The sequence below is a fragment of the Erinaceus europaeus genome, chromosome 1 (genome assembly GCF_950295315.1).
Source record: "Erinaceus europaeus chromosome 1, mEriEur2.1, whole genome shotgun sequence".
NCBI lineage: Eukaryota > Metazoa > Chordata > Mammalia > Eulipotyphla > Erinaceidae > Erinaceus > Erinaceus europaeus.
The window spans coordinates 85177932-85199399 of NC_080162.1; the positions used below are offsets into that span (position 1 = coordinate 85177932).

The 21468-nt window shown below is 41.9% G+C and overlaps 1 protein-coding gene across 4 annotated transcripts in view; it reads right to left on the reverse strand.

Moving 5' to 3' along the window:
* CHD6 (chromodomain helicase DNA binding protein 6) overlaps nucleotides 1–19320 on the reverse strand; it is a 236663-nt gene extending 217343 nt beyond the window's left edge. For 2 of the 4 annotated variants that reach the window (XM_060190206.1, XM_007526639.3), the window contains exon 1: nucleotides 19153–19319. The gene's annotated coding sequence lies outside the window, so the exon portion shown is untranslated. Of the gene's footprint in view, nucleotides 1–19152 lie in introns of all 4 variants that reach the window. The other 2 variants (XM_060190220.1, XM_060190210.1) reach the window with 2 other exon arrangements.
* Between the last annotated feature and the right edge of the window lie 2148 nt (nucleotides 19321–21468).

Sequence of the window (21468 nt, forward strand, 5' to 3'; positions counted from 1 at the left end):
GCAATAGATGGCAGGCTCAGCTATATACAAATAATGTCAAAGGACATAAATTATGGTGATGTTGGGTATGATACAGCAAATCCTAACAAAAGAGATTTTTCAGAGGTAACCCAATTACCAAATAATATGATTCTAACAATAACTATCCTTTGTCTTCTTGAACCCTAAGACAAGTGGAACCTTAGATTTCCACTATAGAGCCTATATTTCCCCCAGTCCTGGAAACTCTAGGGTGGGGCACACTTTCCTGCATGCTTCTCTCAATTCATACCAAATAATATTGCATCCACCAATCCCAACCTAATCAATGCAACAAGTACCACTTCAGCATGCTTCACTTCAGACTGTGTCCTGAGACTTCAGGTGTGGAATGACAACCCTTCAGCTTCATTACTCAGGTGAAACCTTTCCTTTCATAGTATTCTCTAATTCCATTCCAGGAATTAGAATTCCATTAGAATTCCATTCTAATTCAGGAATTAGAATTCCATTCTAATTCCATTGTTCACTTCCTAACAAAGTCCCAAAACCTAGATATAGACCAGGACCCCTGAGATAAGGTATATGTTCACACATATCCATAAACTAGGACAAAATATATACCTGAAAGCATAAGTACACAATAGTCTGCAGTGAGTACCCCCCAACACTTCATCTGCACTATTCCAGCCTTTAGGTCCATAATGGTTCAACAATTTGTTTGGCTTTATATGTTAACTCTCTTTTCAGCCACCAGGTTCCAGATGCCAGCATGATGCTGACCAGACTTCCCTGGACAGACTGACCCCACCAATGTGTCCTGGAGCTCCACTTCCCCAGAGACCCAACCTACTAGGGAAAGAGAGAGGCAGACTGGGAGTATGGACCCTGGGAGTCAATGTCCATGTTCAGCGGGGAAGCAATTACAGAAGCCAGACCTTCCACCTTCTGCATCCCACAATGACCTTGGGTCCATACTCCCAGAGAGTTAAATAATGGGAAAGCTAACAGGGGAGGGAATGGGATATAGAGATCTGGTGGTGGGAATTGTGTGGAGTTGTACCCCTCCTATCCTACGGTTTTGTTAACGTCTCCTTTTTAAAATAAATAAAGAAAGAAGTTCATGAACAAAACTGTTCCACTTGGGGGCCTGGTGGTGGCACACATAGTAGGAAGCCCCTGGCTTCACAAGCAGTGAAGCAGGTCTGCAAGTATCTATCTTTCTTTCTCCCTATCTTTCCCTCCTCTCTCAATTTCTCTCTGTCCTATCTAATAAAATGAAGAAAGAAAAAAAAACCTGTTCCACTTTTCTCCTTCCCATTCTGGTAGATTAGCTCTAACTAGTTACTGCTCTTTTTGTCGGCTGTCATGCTTTGAAGACCTGAATGACTTTAATCCTAAAATAGAAAATACCTTTCAGAATAAAGCCTCACCTAGCCTTAAGTACATATGCACAGGTAAGTCTGCACAGAGTACAAATTCCACCTTTTTTTTTACTCTTCTTCCTTCCTTTCTTTCTTTCTTTCTTTCTTTTCTTTGAACAGTTAGGGCCTGCATGGTTTCACCAAGAGCTCAGAGGATATGTGCATGAGGCCCTGAGCTCAAAATCTCATATCATAGCTTGGTGCACAGAAAAGGGCACCAAGCTGCTTCTTCATTCAGCTAGAAAGACAGAGACAGGAGAGACCACAGCACGGGACTTGTCCTGGTAGCCCACACTCTTCTCTAGTACTAGGGTTTGACGGGTGCCGCATGCATAGCTAGGTACATGCTCTACCGGCTCGGCTAGCTCTCTGCCTGCTAGGTGGCACTTTAAAATGGAGAACTGCTCAACTCTCTGTCTTCCCCTCCTCTCTCCATTTCTCTCTGTCTTATCCAACAACAACATCAATAACAACAATAAAACAAGGGCAACAAAAGGGAACAAATAAATGAATATATATATATGTATATATATATATATACATACACACAGTAAGAAGGAAGGTGCAGAGAGGAGAGGAGAAAGGGGGAGAGGAAATTATAATACAGAACTGGCCACTGATCTATGGCCACAATAATAGCTAAGAAATATGAGAGGGGGAAAATCAATTGTATGTCTCAAAGTTTTTCAAAAAACAAACTGAATCTTTTTAATATATAGGCTGTGTATTTGATATGCGGACTCTCTCAAAAGCCTAGACCAAGTAGATTAGAAGCATCCAATAGCACAGCTATATACAAGATACTGGATACTGTACAGCAAACCATAACAAAAGGAGTTTTCAAAGTTAACCCAATTACCAAATAATGTGATGATAACATTAACTATCGATTGTCTTTTTGAACCCTAAGACAGCAGGAACCTCACATCTCCACTATAGAGCCCCTATTTCCCCCAGTCCTGGAACCCTTGGATAGGGCCCACTTTCCCGTATGCCTCTCCCAATCCATATCAAATAATATTGCATCCGCCGATCACAACCTAACCAACGCAACGATTGCCACTTCAACATGCTTCACCTCAGACTGTGTCCAGAGACTTCACGTGTGGAATGACAACCCTTCAGCTTCATTACTCGGGTGAGACCTTTCCTTTCACAGTATACTCTAATTTCATGTCAGGTGGTTCAGTTTCTAACAAAGTCCCATAACCTAGATATACACCAGTTTCTGTGAGAGAGAGCTTATGTTCACACGTATCCATAAACTACTGCAAAATATATACCTGAAAGCAGAAGTACACTAGAGTTTGCAGTGAGTACCTCCCTAACACTTCCTCTCCACTATTCCAAGCTTTGGGTCCATGATTGCTCAACAATTTGTTTGGCTTCGTATGTTAACTCTCTTTTCAATCACCAGGTTCCAGATGCCACCAGGATGCTGGCCAGGCTTCCCTGGATTGAAGACCCCACCAATGTGTCCTGGAGCTCAACTTCCCCAGAGACACACCCTACTAGGGAAAGAGAGAGGCAGACTGGGGGTATGGACCGACCAGTCAACGCCCATGTTCAGCGGGGAAGCAATTACAGAAGCCAGACCTTCTACCTTCTGCAACCCTCAACGACCCTGGGTCCATGCTCCCAGAGGGATAGAGAATGGGAAAACTACCATGGGAGGGGGTGGGTTATGGTGATTGGGTGGTGGGAATTGTGTGGAGTTGTACCCCTCCTACCCTATGGTTTTGTTAATTAATCCTTTCTTAAATAAAAAATAAAATAAAATAAATAATAATAATAGCTAAGAATAACAACACAAATAATAACTAAGAATAACTAAGACTCTATTCTATTATCCAAAATATGACAAAATTACCTCCCAACTCTGCAATCCTGAAAAATAAAAAATAAGTGTTAGTTTAGAAGAATCTGGTTACAAAGCTGAACAGTGTAAGACTTGATAATACTTTAATATTAAAATAGAAATAACTGTATGTCCTGAAATGTCACCTCTCCAGAGCCCTATCCCACTAAGGAAGACAGGCTGGGGGTATGGATCGTCCTGCCAACATTCACATCCAGCAAAGAAGCAATTACAGAAGCCAGAACTCCTACCTTCTGCGCCCCAAAGGGATAAAAAATAAGGAAGTTTCCAGTGGAAGGGATGGGACACAGAACTCTGGTGATAGAAACTGTGTGAAACTATACCCATTATCTTACAATCTTGTTAATCATTATTAAATCACTAATAAAAATTTAAAACAACAGAAAAAACTGCCACAGCCACAGCTATAGTGATAGCAACAAAGTTCAATTTAAGAGTGCATATAGAAGGAGTACCCAGGGAGAGTCCTGCTAATATAAAATGCTGTAGTTAAAGGATGTAAACATGGAGAAAGTATGACTATTACATGTAGATAAGGAGACAGGACTTTGTGCACAGCTTATAGAATCAGTCTGTTAGCACATAACACAACATTATAAAGGCAGTTGAGAAAAACAGTGACAATGATGTGAACAAATTGGTAGCAAAAAACAAAACAAACCCTTTAAAAGTTGTAGGCAGCAATGGAATCTGTGAGCTATCAGCACTCAGTTATTCGAACAGGGATTTTCCAATTCCCTAAGACACTAAAGCAATGATCCTAACATATGACCAGAAATCAGAATCTTGAAACTTTGATGAAAGTCTAACAGAGGATGCCAAACAGCACATTACAAAAATGCTAACAATTTGCCAATACTTGTGACATTTTCGGCTAAGTGAAGAATATCCTACCAAGACATCCTACCAAAAGATACCTTCACTCACTTGTCTGAGTATAGAAGACCATGCCCTACAACAGAATTAAAGGAAAAATAGCAATGTGGCTTTTTGATAAATACCAGCAATGACAACATAGCAAAATTCACAGCAGATAATGCCACATTAATAATGTGCTGAGGTCCATGGGCTTCAGTACCAGCACCACATCACACATGTGAGTATGTACCATGGTACCAGGGAAAGTTATAATGCTATGGTATCTCTCCATCTCTTTTTCCTTACTCTCTAACTGAAGTAAAAAAAAAAAAAAAAAGTAAAAAAAGTTCACCTGGACAGAACAAAATATAACAATGTTATCCCAAGAGGTGACATAATGGATAGGGTTTGAACTCTCAAATTGAAAAAGTGAGCTTGCCACCCCATCATCTGGGGTTCTGTAAATCAGGAAATCCTTGGATTCCCACACTAGACCTCTAATATATCCCTCCCTCTACCATCACTGGTCAGCTCCATCAGGAATGTCATCATAAGCCCTCTCGCAGCCCTCTACAGGACCCTGGCCTCAATGTAGAACAACAATGGTAAGGACTGTCTCACTCTCTGAAGGAAGGCTGAGTCATCCTACACTACCATCAAGGGAGACTGGTCCTGAAATGAGTGCAGTCTACAATGTTCCCAGCTGTGACCATGGACAGTGAGCTCAGACTGACAGGGATTCAGAGTTTACACAGGCTCCTGTGCTAAATATGAATATATATGAGCCTCGGATCAGATTGATGGGGTAAACAGTTAATGGTATTTATATACTCTTCCCATATTTGGGAGCTATTCTCTGCCCTGATACAACTTTCTAATCCTATTAACTCTAACACCATCTTCCCACACAATACTTTTAGCCCGCCTGCATGATAGATGTCCAACTCAGGCAAAATAAGTAAATAAAGTCCTAGGCCCCTTGGAATATACCTAAAATAGACTCCCTAGCTTATTCATATATGAAGACCTGAAATCTCACCTGCTATATTTTACCTTTAGATTTCTGATTATTAAGCAATTTGTTCTTCTTCGTGTTCTTCTTAATGTTTTTTAGCCACCAAGTTGCAGATGCTACCATGACGCCAACCTGACTTCCTTGGGCAGATGACCTCACCAGTATGTCTGGAAATCTGCCTCCCCAGAGCCCTACCCATCACACTAGGGAAAGAGAGAGATAGGCTGGGGATATGCATCAACCTGCCAACGACCGTATCCAGTGGAGAAGCAATTTTATGGAAGCCAGACCCCCCACCTTCTGCTCCCCATAAAGATTTCTGATCCATACTTCCAGAAGGATAAAGGATAGGGAAGCTTCCAATGAAGGGAATAGCAATACAGAACTCTGGAGGTGGGAATTATATGGAACTTTTATCCTACAATCTTGTTGATTATTATTAAATCACTAATAAAAAAAAAAGTAAAAAAAAAAAGTGGGCCAAAGGACTAACATAGTTTTCTAAAGAAGAGATACACATGGCCCACAGACACATGAAGAATGCTCCACTTCACTTATTAGAGAAATACAAATTAAAACTTTGCTGAAGGCAGAGGGTAGATAGCATAATGGTTATGCAAACAGACTCTCATGCCTGAGATTCCAACGTCCCAGGTTTAATCTCCTGCACCACCATAAGCCATAGCTGAACAGTGTTCTGGTAAAAAAAAGAAAAGAAAAAAGAAAACTTTACTGAGTTTTAACTCAGTTTTAAACGGACAGGGGTGCACTGGGTTAAACACACATAGTATGAAGCACAAGAACCCATGCAAAGATCCTGGCTCAAGCCCCTGGCTCCCCAACTGCAGGGAGGTCACTTCACAAGCAGTAAAGCAGGTCTGCATGTGTCTTTCTCTCCCCTTCTCTATCTCCCCCTCCTCTCTTCATTTCTCTCTGACCTAACAAAAAAATAGGAAAAAAAAAAAACTATGCTGAGATTACATCTCACACCTGACAGAAGAGCTTACATCAACAAACCAGGAAATGACAGATGTTGGAGAGGTTGTGGAGAAAAGGGAACTCTGCTTCACTGTTGGTAGGAAAGTAAACTGATACAGCCCCTTTGGAAGACTGTATGGAGAGTCCTTAAAGAAATAAAATGAAATTGCCTTATGATCCAGCAATACCACTCTTGGGCATTTATCCAGTGGATACTCAAGCACTAATTAGAAGGGACACAAGCACAACTATGTTCATAGCCAAAGAGTGTAAGCAGCCTAGATGCCCATCATCAGATGGCTGAAGAAGTTATGGGATATATACTCCATGGAATACTACTCTACAATCAAACAAGATGATATTGTGTCCTTTGGGACAAAATGGATGGGATTGAAAGTGATTGTGATTAGTGAAATAAGTAAAGAGATGAAAGACAACTACCAGATGGTTTCACTCAAATGTGGAATCTAGAGATCTGATTTACATGAACTTAACAAAAAAGAAAAAAAAAAAAAACCAGAAGCAATACTTATGAGAACTGCAGTGGTTATCTTTGGGAGGTGGGATGGCAGGGATACAGAACTTTGGTGATGTGGTATAGAACTATACATTATAATTTCACAATCTTGTAACAATTTATTAAGAACAAATAAAAAACTTTTGGGGTTGGATGATGGCTCACCTGGTTGAGCACAAATGTTACAATGTGCAAGGACCCAGGTTTGAGCCCCTGGTCCCCACCTACAGGGGAAAGCTTTGCAAGTGGTGAAGCAGTGTTGCAGGTGTCTCTCACTCTCTCCCTATCACCCTTTCCCTCTCGATTTCTGACTGTCTCTATCCAGTAAATAAAGATTAAAAAATTACAAATAAAAAACTTAACATACTTAAAATATACTCCCTAGCTTCTTCCCACCCAAAGGCTCCTAATTACATCTGCTCTACTCCTACCTTGGGTTCCTGTTTATTAAATAATTTGTTCTGCTTTATATCGTACTACCTCTCAGCCACCAAGTTGCAGACACTACTACGATTCCGTCCTGACTACCTTGGGCAAATGACCACACCAAATGTGTCCTGAAGTCTCACCTCTCCAAAGCCCTTTTCCCACTAGGGAAAGAGAAGTGGTTGGGGATATGCTAACGTCCATGACCAGAGTAGATGTAATTGCAGGAGCCAGAACTCCCACCTTCTGCACCCCATAAAGAATTTTGGTGGAGGGCCAATGGTGGCCACCTGGTTAAGCACATGTTACAACATGCAAGAACCCGAGTTTAAGACCCCATTACTCACCTGCAGGGGCAAAGCTTTGCAAGTGGTGAAGCAGTATTGCAGATTCTATTTCCCCCTTCCCTCTCAATTTCAGGCTGTCTCTATCTAATAAATAAATAAAGATAATTAAAAAAATGTTAAAGAACATTTCTCTAAAAAATATAAATAAATAAGAATTTTGGTCCATACTCCCTGAGGGATAAATAGGCAAGTTTCCAATGGAGGGGATGGGACATGGAGTTCTGGTGGTGGGTACTGTATGAAATTAAACCCGTTATCTTACAATCTTGTTAATCATTATTTAATAATAAAAAATTTAAAAAAAAGAAAAAGTGGATTCCCAATATGAGGTCCTGAGTTCAATCCCCAGCATTGTGTGTGTCAGAATGATGCTCTGGTTCTCTCTCTCCTACCATTAGTTAATAAATCTTTTTTAAAAAATTAAATAGGCTAGAGGCTGGGTGGTGGCACACCTGGTGAAGCGTACATGTTATAGTACTCAAGGACCCTCATTCAAGCTTCCAGTCCCCACCTGCAAGGGGAAAGCTTTGCGAGTGGTGAAGCAGGGCTGCAGGTGTCTCTCTCTCTGCCTCTTTCCCTTCCTATCTCGCCTTTCCCTTTCAATTTCTGTCTCTAGCCAATAAACAAATATAGATAAAAAAATTTAAAAATTAAATAGGCTATGGAGGAGTAAAATCACAAATGCCCCCTAGTCCACCAAAATCTTGCTAGTTCTGCAACCAAATCCATAAATTTTAAAGATTTTAACATTCTGCAATGCGACTGCTTCATAATTCAAGAATTAGCACATAAACCCCCAAGAATGGCAAAGGAATGCTGTGATATCTCGCCCTCTCCTCTCTCTCTCTCCCAACTCTTGTGTCTCTGAAACTGAAAGGTGGAAGGTCCCCTGGAAACAGTGAAATCACACCAGCACAATGTATCACTGGGGGGGAAGGGGAATAGAAAAAAATTACCATCAGGGTCAGGTGGTGGTACATCTGGTTCAGTGCTCACATTATAGTGCACAAGGGCCCAGGTTCAAGCCCCTGATCCCCACCTGCAGGGGGAAAGCTTCACGAGTGGTGGAGTAGGTCTGCAAGTGTCTGTCTCCCTCTCTAATTTCCCCTCCCCTCTCAATTTCTCTGTCTATATCCAATTTAATATATATAGTAAGAAAAAGAACTAAAAAAAATATACTATCTAATGTATCTAAATGACTAACAATCTCTTGCTTGAAAACCTGGCAATAACAGTAATAAATGATGGTATGAGATCAGCAAAGTAGCTTGCTCAAATAGCACTGCTGGTTTGCCATGTGTGCAGCAACCCAGGCTCCAGCACAGAAACCACTGCAATGGAGGAAACTTCAGTGCAGTGCTCTCTTTTACACACACACTCTCTCACTCTCTCTCTCTCCCCCTACCTCCCTCTTTGTCTATCTCTCTCTGGGGAAAAAGAGATATGGAGGGGTGAGCTGGGGAGATAGCATGATTAAGCAAAAGTCTTTCTTGAGGCCCCAAGGTCCCAGGTTCAATCCCAGTACCATCATAAACCACAGTTAAGCAGAGCTCTGGTCTTCTTTTTTTTTTTTAAAGACTTTTATTTTATCTTTATTTATTTATTGGATAGAGACAGCCAGAAATTGAGAGAGAAGAAGGTGATAGGAAGGGAGAGAGACAGAGAGGCACCTGCATCCCTGCTTCACCACTCGAAAAGCTTTCCCCTTGAAGGTGGGGACCAGGGGTTCAAACCCAGGTCTTTGCACACTGTAACATTTGCACTCAATCAGGTGCACCACCACCTGGTCCCACAAAACTCTGGTCTTTCTCTCTGTGTCTTTCATTAAAATTAGAGAGAGATGGAAGTCATCCTGGAGTGAAGCCCCAGTGATGGAAAAAAAAAATATACCCAGGGATGCCAAAAAAAAAAAATTATGCTACAATTAGAAAAACTCATTTTATGGGGAGTCGGGCGGTAGCGCAGTGGGTTAAGCGCACATGGCGCAAAGCGCAAGGACTGGCACAAGGATCCCGGTTGGAGACCCCAGCTCCCCACCTGCAGGGGAGTCGCTTCACAGGTGGTGAAGCAGGTCTTCAGGTGTCTATCTTTCTCTCCCTGTCTTCCTCTCCACTCTCCGTTTCTCTCTGTCCTGTCCAACAACGACGACATCAACAATAACTACAACAATAAAAAACAGCAAGGGCAACAGAAAGGAAATAAATATAGAAAAGAAAAAATTTTTTAAAAAAGAAAAACTCATTTTATGATGATGCATACAATTTCAAAAGACAGTGATCTGGGCTGGGGACACAGCACACTAATTATGCAAAAAGGCTTTCATGCCTGAGACTCTGAGGTGCCAGGTCAACCCCCAACACCACAAGCTAGAGCTGCTAAGTGCTCTGGGGTCTCTCTCTCCCTCTCTCTCTGTGCCTTTCATTAAAATGAAACATTTTAAAATCATTTCAAAACAATCCAATGATTCCACAAGTGGCTCTTCATTTAATTCTATAGCCATGTGTGAATCACAAAGTTATTTCTAATTCTGTAAGAGATATTGATCAAATGCTAGGATCTATGTTTTTCTTAATTTTTAGAAACTTAAAATTTGAAGTAAATTTGAAGATATTTAAATTTGAAGATGATATTAAAGGAGGTAACACATACAACACTTAATGAATAAAAAAAATCCTTACTTTGAAACAAATCATTGTCCATTTTTTATTATTTTATTTATTTATTTATTCATTAGACAGACAGAAATTGACAGGGGACAGGGAGCTAGAGTAGAAGAGAAAGAAACATACGCAGCACTACTTCACCACTTGTGAAGCTTGAACCTAGGTCTTTGTGTATTATATAGCATGTGCACTCAACTACGTTTACCACTGTCTGGTCCCACAAACAAATGTCTTAACTTTGTAAATATCAAAAGCAAAAGACTACCCTTATAAATTAGAAGCCATTCTCTAAAACTGATGAACCAAAAACACTTACATAGGAAAAAAAATTTCCATTAACTATATTAAAATAGCCAAAACCCTCATAATCAACATTTTATATTAAACTAGAGAACTAGTTCACCTGGGGGGAAGTTTCAGCACTGTGGTGTCTTTCCCTCTCCTCTTTGTCTCTTTCTGTCTTAATAAGTAGGTCCAGAGCTGTGAAATCCTAGCAACAACAAAAGGAGAACTATAGCATCCCACTGAAAAGCTGTTGTCTTTAATCTTTATATGAAAGAAAAAAGTTTAGCAGAATTCATAATGAAACCTAAATAGGTAAGGACTAAAAGGTCAGGGCTATCACAGTACGTATACCTTCTTTTAACCTGCCCTTTTATATAAAGAAATTACTAGAATTATAAAATATAGGCACCAAAAATGAGATACCTTAGTCACATCATGTATAAGAAAATCCAGAATCCATTTAAAGAAATGAACTTGTAAGATGTATCTGACACATAAAACTAGACCTGTGAATATTCTCTGTAAGAATCTTTTAATAAAGTAGCAGAAAAATTGAAATCTCCCTTTATTAAGAAAATTGAAATATATATCTATCTCTTTGTACTTGGATTTGTGTCCTGAAATAATCTTATAATTCTACTTCCTAATTTTCATGAAAACCTCAAATACTCACTTAATATGTTAATTCTTTTGAAATAGCTAACAGATTAAAACCTCTACTGAGCTGCTAGGGAACTAGTTCAATTGGTAGAGCATCAAGTCTTATGCCCAAGGTTCCTGGCACTGCATGTACCAGAGTGATGATCTGGCTTCTCTCTCTGTTTCATGTGAAACTCTCTCATAATAAATAAATAAATAAAATTTTAAAAACACTCCATGAAAAAAACACACTAAAAAATCAGTTTTCCTCTTTGCTTAAAGTGTAAGTGCTTTATTGTGATTATAGAAAAGGCTCAACAATTTTTCAGTCCTCTAAACAGAAGCTATTTATATCATATATCCAATATATTCTAAAAGTTTCTAAAAGTCTCAATGATGGCAATAAAGAGAAACAGTAGGAAGATGTAAAGAATCATTATTACAAGCTGTAAAACCAAAAATGTAAGTACTCCAGGCAAAAATATGCATTCTTCTCAATGGAAATATTTTTTTTCCAGAAAAGGAAACAGACATGGATATTTTAAAATCACTCTATTTCACTACTTCCAGGACTTTTAGGGAAGTAACAGAATTTCTCATGAGGGTATCAACGCCTCCACAAAATGAACACTTGAAAAGCAGTTTGGTAAAGAAAAAGTAACTGCAACTTCCCTTTACACTTTTAGGTCTTTACTATACCAGGCTACACCTGAACCCCTAAACACCCTAGAAGGACCTTTCTTGTACTATAGAGAAAAGAGGGGAAAGGATACCTTCATTCTAACCCAATTTGCCTCTTCAGTGACAAACTCTTGACGTGGATATGTAGTAACTGATGCAAATGTAGAACTCAGGCAAAGTATTTTGGTTAACCTAGGACTATTATCACCAAAACATAATGCCACTTAAACTTTTATTTTATATAAGACTTTCTTTTATTAACAGGAAAGAGAGTCAGAGCATCATCACTCTGGTATATGTAACGCCAGGGGTCAAAGTTGGGACCTCATACTTACAAGTTCCAGCAGTCCAGTCACTGTACCACACCTTCCAGGCCACAACAACACAAGTTTTTACAGAAATCTTTAGGATGGACAGTACTGATGGAAAGAATATGTGCTTTGTAGTAAGGTCAAAGCATATTATGGTAAACTCTAACTATTGGGTTTTCAAAAAGAAAAAGAGCTCCCATTAGTTATAAAAAATAATTACAGGGAGGGGCCAGGTAGTCACACACCTGGTTAAGTGCACATAGTACTATACACATGGACCTGGGTTCAAGCCCTGGCTCAAGGACCCTGGGTACAAACGATGAAGCAGGTCTGCAGGTGTCTTTCTCTCCCCCTCTCTCTCTGTCTTCCTCCTCAATTTCCCTCTGTCCTACTTCTTCTTCTAGTGTTTGCCCTTCTTCCGTAGCCAGTCAACAGGTCAGGTTGAAAGCTGTCAGGAGCTGCTTGTTGCTGGCTTTGAAAGTGACTGGGATCCATGTGGATTCAGTCGGCTAGGAAGGATCGTCAGTTTCCCCAATGAATGGGTACTCATGGGATGCACCACAAGAAGGTCGATCCAATCCAAACCAAAACAAACAAACAAACAAACAAAAAACGCCAGAAGCAGTGAATTCATAGTACCAGTACTGAGCCCTAATGATTGGTGACAAAGAAAGAAAATAATAATAATAATAATTACCTATTGTCATTTTAAACTCTAAGGCTACAATGAGCCTTTCTGATTCTTTTTGAAATCTGTATTCCTCCTAGCCCTGAAACCTAGGTACTTTGCTTCTATTTCTTGATGTCTCTTCTCCTGATCCCGTCCCCTTATACTGCTTCTGTTGGTCTCAACTAAATCAATGCTACTGGTGCCACCATGCCAGTTATGCTGCTACTTACTGCCTATGCGCTTTGGATTGTCTCCAAAGACGCCAAGACTGAGAAATAAACTTCCCAACTCCTTTAACCTGGTGAGATCTTTCTTTCCTAACACATGGGACTACCTAGTTCCATTATAGATGGAACATTTCCTAACAAAGTTACAGACCCTAGATATATATAGGCTAGGGCCTTGGGTACTGAATATATATCTCCATAAGTTAGGGCAATTATATACCTCAAAGTAAAAGTTCTTAACAGTCGTCTGTGACTAGACTTATACCTAATAAACTTGGCAATCCAATAGAATGGCCTAAAGAAGGTACCACTAATTTTCTAATCAATTATTTATTACTTTGGCTTAGATATCCTCCTCTCCTACCCCCTACTTCACCTCCCTCAATCACTCAACTAACTATACAAAAGAAAATAAGTAAGATTTACTCTTCCATCTTTTATTAGCTCTTCTGACAGGACATTGGTACTATCACCAACCCTTGACAATCTTTGGAAGAAACACTATTTACAATTGGCCAAGAGATTACTGGCAAAAAACTGTTTATCAAGTAAAGGACAATCAATGTCCCTATGACAACCTTTATTAGAATCATCAAACAGGTAAATGCAAAAAAAAATTGAGGTTAACTTAGACCCTACAAAAATCCTAGGTCTATTTTCCCCCTAAATTGAAGCCAGACTCCATAAACCTAGTACCAACTTGGGTACAACAAATGGCACTCATCACTTTAACAAATGGGAGAAAGTCTAACATCAAAGAAGGGAGTACAAAAGCTGAAAAAGAGCAAAAGATTGGCTCACTTAATAATTTCCACTTTAGCCAATACCAGGTCACCTTATCACTTGGGGTCCTAATCAGGAATCCTTGGATTTCCACATAGATACTCTAGGTTTAGACCTCTAAATGATCCCTCTCTCTACCATCACTGGTCACATCCTTCAGGAATGTGGGCCTTTCCAGGACCCACCCTCCTTAAAAATTAGCAATGTTAAGGACAACAGCCCCACTCTCCAAAGGGAGGCTGAGTTATCCTACTCTGCCACTTGAGGAAGACTGGTCCTGAAATGAGTGCAGCCTAGAATGTTCCCAGCTGTGACCATGGACTGTGAACTCAAGATTTACAAGGACTTGGAGGTTAAAGACACTCCTGTGCTAAATGGGCCCAGGGTCAGATTGATGTAGTTACGAGTTAGTTGTATTTATATATTCTTTCCAAGTCTGGGAACTACTCTCTGCCCTAGTCCAGCTTTCTAGTTATATTCTCAACTCTAACACCATCTTCTCAGATTTCTAGTTCACCTCTGTGTTAGCTATCAAGCTCAAGAAAAAATTATTAAAGCCATGGGCCCCTTGAAACATACCTAAAACAGAATTTCTAGCTTCTTTCCACCCTAAGGTCATTATTCTCATCTGCTCTATTCCTACTTCTTGGTTTCTGTTTAGTTAACATTTTGTCCTGCTTTATCTCTTACTGCCTTTCAAACACCTAGTTGCAGATGCTACTATGATTCCGTACTGACTTCCTGGGAAGATGACTTGGCCAGTGTGTCCAAGAACCTCAATTTTCCAGAGCCCTACTCCACCAGGGAAAAAGAAACAGACTGGGAGTATAGATGGGCCTGCCAACACCTATGTCTACTGGAGAAGCCAGAACTCCCACCTTGAGTTCTAAACCCCAATAAGAATTTTGGTCCAATTTACCAGAGGGGTGACTGATAGAGGAAGATGACCAGGGGAATCTGAATCCCAATTCCACCAGGACCTGAAATGTCTGTTACTAGGAATCTGTTTTTATACCATCACTGAAATGGAAGCAAATCTAGAAAGCACCAAACGAAGTCAGGCACTGTTTCTCTTATCTGATAAGAGAAAAAAGAAAGAACTCCCAGGGCCAGGGGGGTGGTGGGCCTGGTTGAGTGTACCTTAAATGTGCAAGGATCTAGGTTCAAGCCCCTAGTCCCCAAGTGCAGTGGGGGAAGGTTCACAAGTGGTGAAGTATTGCTGCCATGTCTCTCTGTCTCTCTCCCTCTCTATTCCATTTGCCCTCTTCATTTCTGTCTCTACCCATTAAATAATAAATATATTTTTAAAAGTTTTAAAAGGAAAACATAGTAATAGGTGTAAGTATGTCCTAAATAGGAAGTGAAGACAGGACCACAGAAAAAAGTGGGCAAAAATAATAATAAATATAGATAGTAATAGATATAAAGTCATACCTGTGACCTTGGGAAAATTACTGCATTTCCAATGGAGGGGATGGGGATACAGAACTCTGGTGGTAGGGATGGTGTGGAATTATGGCCCTATCTTGTAATTTTGTAAATCACTAATAAAAATAAAGGATAAAATGACAAAAACCAAAAATTAAAAAGGAAAATATGTACTTTGAGTCCAGATGATCTAGGTTCAAATTCTGACTCTAGCATTTTATAAGCTTTGTGGCCTTAAATAAGTTACTTCATTTCTCTTGAGCTATAGTCCAATGAAATGAATGAAATAGTAATGAAAAATGGCTGTTTGGGGGGTCACTGAAAAAGCTCACCTGGGAGGGCATCTAATTTGCCACCCAGGTTTGAGCCCCCATATACCACAAGAATGGAAGTACTGCAGCACTGGGGGTGGGAAGCTCTGAAGCTAAAAAGTCTCTCTCCCTTTCTGCTTCTCTATCTGAAAAAGTCAGCCTAGAGCAGTGATGTGACAGAAAAATAAATAAGTGAATTAATAAACAAATATTGTTTTTTCTCTGTAGCCCCAGTGACTGAGCCTTTAACACATACTAGGTATGTCATTCAATGCTAGTTATTTTTGCTTTCCTTACAAACACCTCTTTTTACTTCAAACAAAACTTCTCTAGAGAACATACATCTAGGCCCTCACCATTGTTACATATATTTCTGAGAGCTTCAATAAACAACCCAGTACAGGAGAATGTAGGCAATCCCATGGAAATCACCACAAATTTTCACCAAAACAAGATCTGTATGAGGGATAAAAAGAGAACCATTTATTGAAAATACTATTTCTGGGTTGTAGAGGTGGTTCAATATAGTAGAGCATATGCCTTGCATGTGTGAGGTGTTGAGTTGCATCCCCTGGCAGTGCATAAAAAAAGTACCAAAAAAAAAAGACTGGCCATGAAAAGCACCTAGACAGTGCACTTGTTTTGTCATGTGCTCAGCTCCAACACAATGGAGGAAGTGGGAGCTGTGGGGTCATTATATCTGTTTTCTCCCTTTCTATCTGAAAGAGTCACTCTGGAGGGGTAAAGTCATGGCAATGACTGAAAAAGAAAAAAAAGAAAGAAATACAAAAACATCACAAATATGTTAGAATCTCTCTCTTGTTAAAATGAAAGGGAGAATGAGAAGAGAGCACAGTCTCCTCAGTTAACTGAGACATCGTACAGATATTGTCATTGTCATAGAGCAAAGATATTTTGTCAGGTACTGAATCTTTAAATCCTACAACCTGTTCAAAAAGGTGCAGAACGTGTGATCCACATGTGGTTCCATTTGATTTTTATCAGTACAAGCCCTTTTCATGGAGGATAAAAAGCAAAGAAACCCAGACTGAAAATGAAGTATGAAGGTGCAGGACTCTTTCTCTAATAGTTTAATACTGGAAGGCAAACACAAATTCTGCATGAAGCAAAGTCTTATTTCCAAGGAAACCAAAAAAGTCCTTCAAAACTTCTATAACTCAGAGATCTCCAAGACCTAACAGCCCAGGAGACTGTTTTTTCTGATAACAGAAGGAATCACAAATGAGCAATCTTTGAAAGGAGACTGTTTGTTTGTTTGGTTTTGTTACTGTTTTTTCAAACAGTTATAAGAAAAACAAATAAATAACTGTCAAAAAATCTTACTGAAATGCAACTGTGGCTTCTCTTATTTCTCTTCCAACTGGTCTTTCAACTTCTTATGTGCTTTAATATACTGTTGAGTTCAGAGAACCCCTAACAGTACTAGTAAAATATTACAAAGCTAGAAGACATTTAAAACTTGTAGTAAAAGCTACCATATTGGAAGAATTTGTAGTATTTCAACAACAGAAGAGATTTCTAAATGTAAAAAGGCAAAGAAATAACTACATTGGCAAGGACCCAGGTTCAAGTGCCCTGTTCCCACCTGCAGAGGGAAAGTTTCACAAGTGGTGAACCAGTGCTGTAGGTGTCTTTCTGTCTCTTTCTCTCTCTGTCTCCCCCTTCCCTCTCGATTTCTGGCTGGTTCTATCCAATTAATAAATAAAGATAATTTAATTTTAAAAAAGAACTGCATTAAAAAAAAAGGTGACTCTAAGAAACTATAACAATGAGACACAATTCTTATTTCACAATAGATCTAGATTGACTTAGTCAATGGCCATACTACACCAAGAATAGTACCTCAGTTTAGTTACTAAAAGAAGATTCCAAGTTAGAATAGAAAATAAATGAAAAATTACAAAGTTAGCCCTAAACAGAACACTAGTCAAGAGAAATCTTAAAGAAGTCGTCATAAGCCAGATTGGAAAATCTGCCCTGGGGCAGAAAAAAAACTCCAAATTAAATAATTTTACCACTCCACATTTTCTTAGGACTTTTAGTTTCAGTCATGAATTGCTTATTTGAAACCACCTGCTCTGGTTGGCATAAACCAAGTCACTTGACTGTTCATGCTTCATTATTTTACTATACACAAGTCTCAAACCTTCCTATTGCCAGAGAGCCAAAAAGTTGACAAAAATTATCAGCCTGACCTTATACTTTATCTTACCATCAACTGATACAGATTTCCCCAGCAAAGAAAAAGCACCCACGATTATAGCCGAAGTACAGTAGAATGTTTCTTGCATGGACTAAGCAAAACATGTTGAAATCTGCAGCCTAATGGGATGGTATTCCAACTTGCCATTCAAAAAATAATAGAAACTCAAGCAATGATACCTAATCTAAAAAAAAAAATTGTGTAAAAAGAAAAAGTTAATTTTGTTTAAATGAGTATTTATTTTCTCTGTTCGTGGAGCTGTCCACACCACAAATGAGCAGTTATAAAGGGGTGGGGGACATGGAACACACTGGGCCCCCGAAGATTCCCAGAGATACCAGATTGATGAGAATGCTTGGCCAGATTATTAATGGTTCATAAACCCTCATTTGAAGAACACGGGCCTACAACTTGAAAATTGAATTTTACTGCCTTATTGGATACCACACGTCTGAAACCACAGTCACATCAGTCATAACTGAAACTAAGAATACTTTGGGTACACAAATACGAAGTGCTTGCTTCTGTATTTTTAATCGGATCAAATAAAAATGAAGCTGCAAACAAACTCAAATTTCAATTACCTCACCCGTGGTGGTGGTGGGGGGGGGGGAGATTTCCTAAGAGCGTCTCTTTTCAAAAAATAAAATAAAAGCTAGTCGCTGCCAGTCCTCTATGCACATCTGACAGGCGATGATGCCCTCTGGAAATTTGGGAGCAACAGACTCCGTTACTTCTCAACCGTGTACGAAAAAAATACCCTGAAGGAGACAACTTCCTTTTTTATCCCCCCCCTTCCTTCTTCTTCTCAGCTCAAATATGCAATCGAATAACGCACAGAAACTTGGCTGCGGGGCTGCTGGCACCTCCAGGGTTCCCATTTTCAGGGCGAGTGCGCGCTAGTGCGTAAGAAGGGGGCGGAGGGGGTGCGGGCGCCCAGGCCGCGCAGGGCCCCCGCCCCCTCCGGAACAGCAGCCTGGCACCAGCCCACCCTCCTCCACCCCTGCGAACAGGCGCAGGAGCCAAGGGAGCAACTTCTCCGCGGGGGCCACGGCAGGGAGCGCGGTCACCCCTCGCCACGGGCGGCGCGGCACCCGGTCCCCCTCGGGCCGCTCCGAGAGGGCCTCCCCTCGCCCCGCCCCCCGCCCGCCCGCCGGCCCGTCCGCCCGCCCGGGGCCGGGGGCTGCCGGGACCCCCGCCCCTCCGCGCGGCCCGCAGCGGCGCGCTCCCAAGGACGGCGGCGCGGCCGGAGCGCGGCCCGAGGGGAGCGGGGCGCGGCGGGCGCTGGCCCTTCGCCTCAGGCCTCAGGCCGCCGCCGGCCCTCCGCCAGGCCGCCCGCCCCGCTCGGACCCCGGCCCGGCCGGGCCTCGGCGCCGCCGCAGCCCCTCATCCCGTCTCCATTCAAAGGGGCACCCAGCCCAGCTGGTGGGGCGGGGCCGGGGACGCGCGGACAAGGCCGACCGGCCGGGGCCAAGGAAGAAAATAAAAAGTTAAGAGAAGAACTTACCTAAAATGGCTCCTGCAGCAGCCAAAATACAAACAGCTATTATTTGGTGAAGTTTAGCTCAGACACCCTGCAAGGACACCCTAACCCATCTCGGACCCGCCTTTCCTGCCACGCCATTGGGCTTCGCCAGCCCAAAATACAGAGTCATTGGTTAGCTTGGCTGCCGCTCAGGCAGAAACCTTTTTCAAGCTTGCTTGCAGGGGCGAGTGATGGGCTCGCTCCATTGTGCTCGTATTTGCATGGATGTGATAGCACCGCTGATTGGCCGGCTCTGGGGACGCCCCGCCCCCTGCCCCGTGCCCACCGCCTAGGAGACGCCGCGGCGAGCGGCCCCGCCCCCTGGGACTGAGCTGCGGGGCCACGGGGGCGGGGCTGAGCCGGGGTCCTGCGGGCCGAGGGGGCGGGGCGGGGTCTTGCACGCTGCAGACCGCAGGCAGGGGGCGGGGACCTGAGTGCGCGCGGGTGGGGCTGGGGGTCCGCCTGGCAGATGAAGGTCTTGCAGGTGGCCAAACAGCAATCTGCAAGACCTGGGGCTGGTGTGTCACAAGGTGGGAGAGGATGCGCCTGGAGTTCCACTGCAGCAAAATTGCACTGAGGCCGCGATCACACAGACTGAAGCGAGGAGAGGCGAGTCGCGCAAGTCAGAAAAAGGAGATGCCGGAAAAAACAAGCGAAGAGCCAAGGAATCTTCAGCTCTGCCTCCAGGCTTATCTCCTACTCCTGAATCGCTGACACAGCAAAAGGAGCTGCTTCTCAAACCCCCTCTTCCCCAGCCTTACCCCCACATCCTACGAGTTTTCACCCTGGGGGTCCTGCAGCGCCTTGGAAATACCTTCGTAAATTCAGGTGTTGAACTATGGTGCACCGAGGCCTATCTCCCCCAACATCCTGGTAGCATCCTCAAGGACAAGGCCCAGTGTGACAACGGCTCGACTAATTGTTTAATAGTCTTTAAATTTGTTTGTTAGCAATTGAATTTTTGAGTGTCCACAAATGCCAGGCATTGAGCCGATGCTATCAATTGGACAAAGGCCTTAATCCCATGAAATAGGCCTGCTAGTGGGTAGAAAGACAAGAAATTCAAGGGACAGGTAGTAATGAACGTTATAAATTAAGCAGATGGAGAGACACACACACACACACACACACACACACACACACACAGAGAAAGTTAGCCTTACCTGGTTGAATGCTCTTTACATGGCGTCCCATTTGTACTCCAGGCCCCAGAGTTTGGCAGTCACCTTGCTCCTTTTACCCCTTGCCTGCCATCTTCATGAGGTTTCCTTAGAACCCAAAAGAAAAAACAGGTTCCCTTTTAACTGTAGAGGCTCAATTGAACTAGAAGTGAGCTGGCTCAGAATAATTCCAAGAGATGAATTTATTTAAGATAAAAGTGTTTTGTTTTGTTTTTGTCAGATGTAGTTGTAATGATTTAATAGAGCCTTACTGCACTGTCAGAGGATCTTTTTTGTTTCGTTGAAATTGTCTGTTCCTATGATTTTCAGACTGTGGCCCTAAGTTTCTTCTGAGGAACACCTCTTCACCTCTTAGCAGACACCAGAGATTTCTCCAGTTTGAAAGTCCAGCCTCCTGCCACCTGTCTATCTCACCTGTGCACATCATCTCATTTGACTTAAAGCTGGTCAAGATGTCTCATGGACCTTCCTTACTCTTCCTTCCTCAAATAAATATTCCTTGTTATCAGGGAAATAAAAGTTGAAGGCAGAGTGGAGATTTACATAAGGATTCTGCAGCTCTGCGATCCTGACAGAATACTGGTGAGTGGATATATAGAGAGCTGCTTGTCCTCCCTCCTCCACAGGGACAATGTCCTTTTGCTCTCCCGAACCAGCAGCTTCAGGGTCTAAATTTGTTGTAACCTGTCCAGAGTGACACCGGGATCAAAAGATCTAAAACTCTCTCAGCCTAAGTTCATGGGTGTCAGGTCTGTGCATTTCAGTTTCTGGAAAGGGTTTAGGAGCAGAGCTGTATCAGAAACAGACCTGGTGAGTCCTACATGGAAATCAAGTGGCCTTCACTTTGTGCATCCAAATCCCTTGCTTATAAAAAATGAAATAACGGGAGTCAGGCGGTAGCGCAGCGGGTTAAGCGCAGGTGGTGCAAAGAGCAAGGACCCACGTAAGGATCCCAGTTCGAGCCCTGGCTCCCCACCTGCAGGGGAGTCGCTTCACAAGCGGTGAAGCAGGTCTGCAGGTGTCTTTCTCTCCCCATCTCTGTCTTCCCCTCTTCTCGCCATTTCTCTCTGTCCTGTCCAGCAACGATGACAACAATAATAGCTACAACAATAAAACA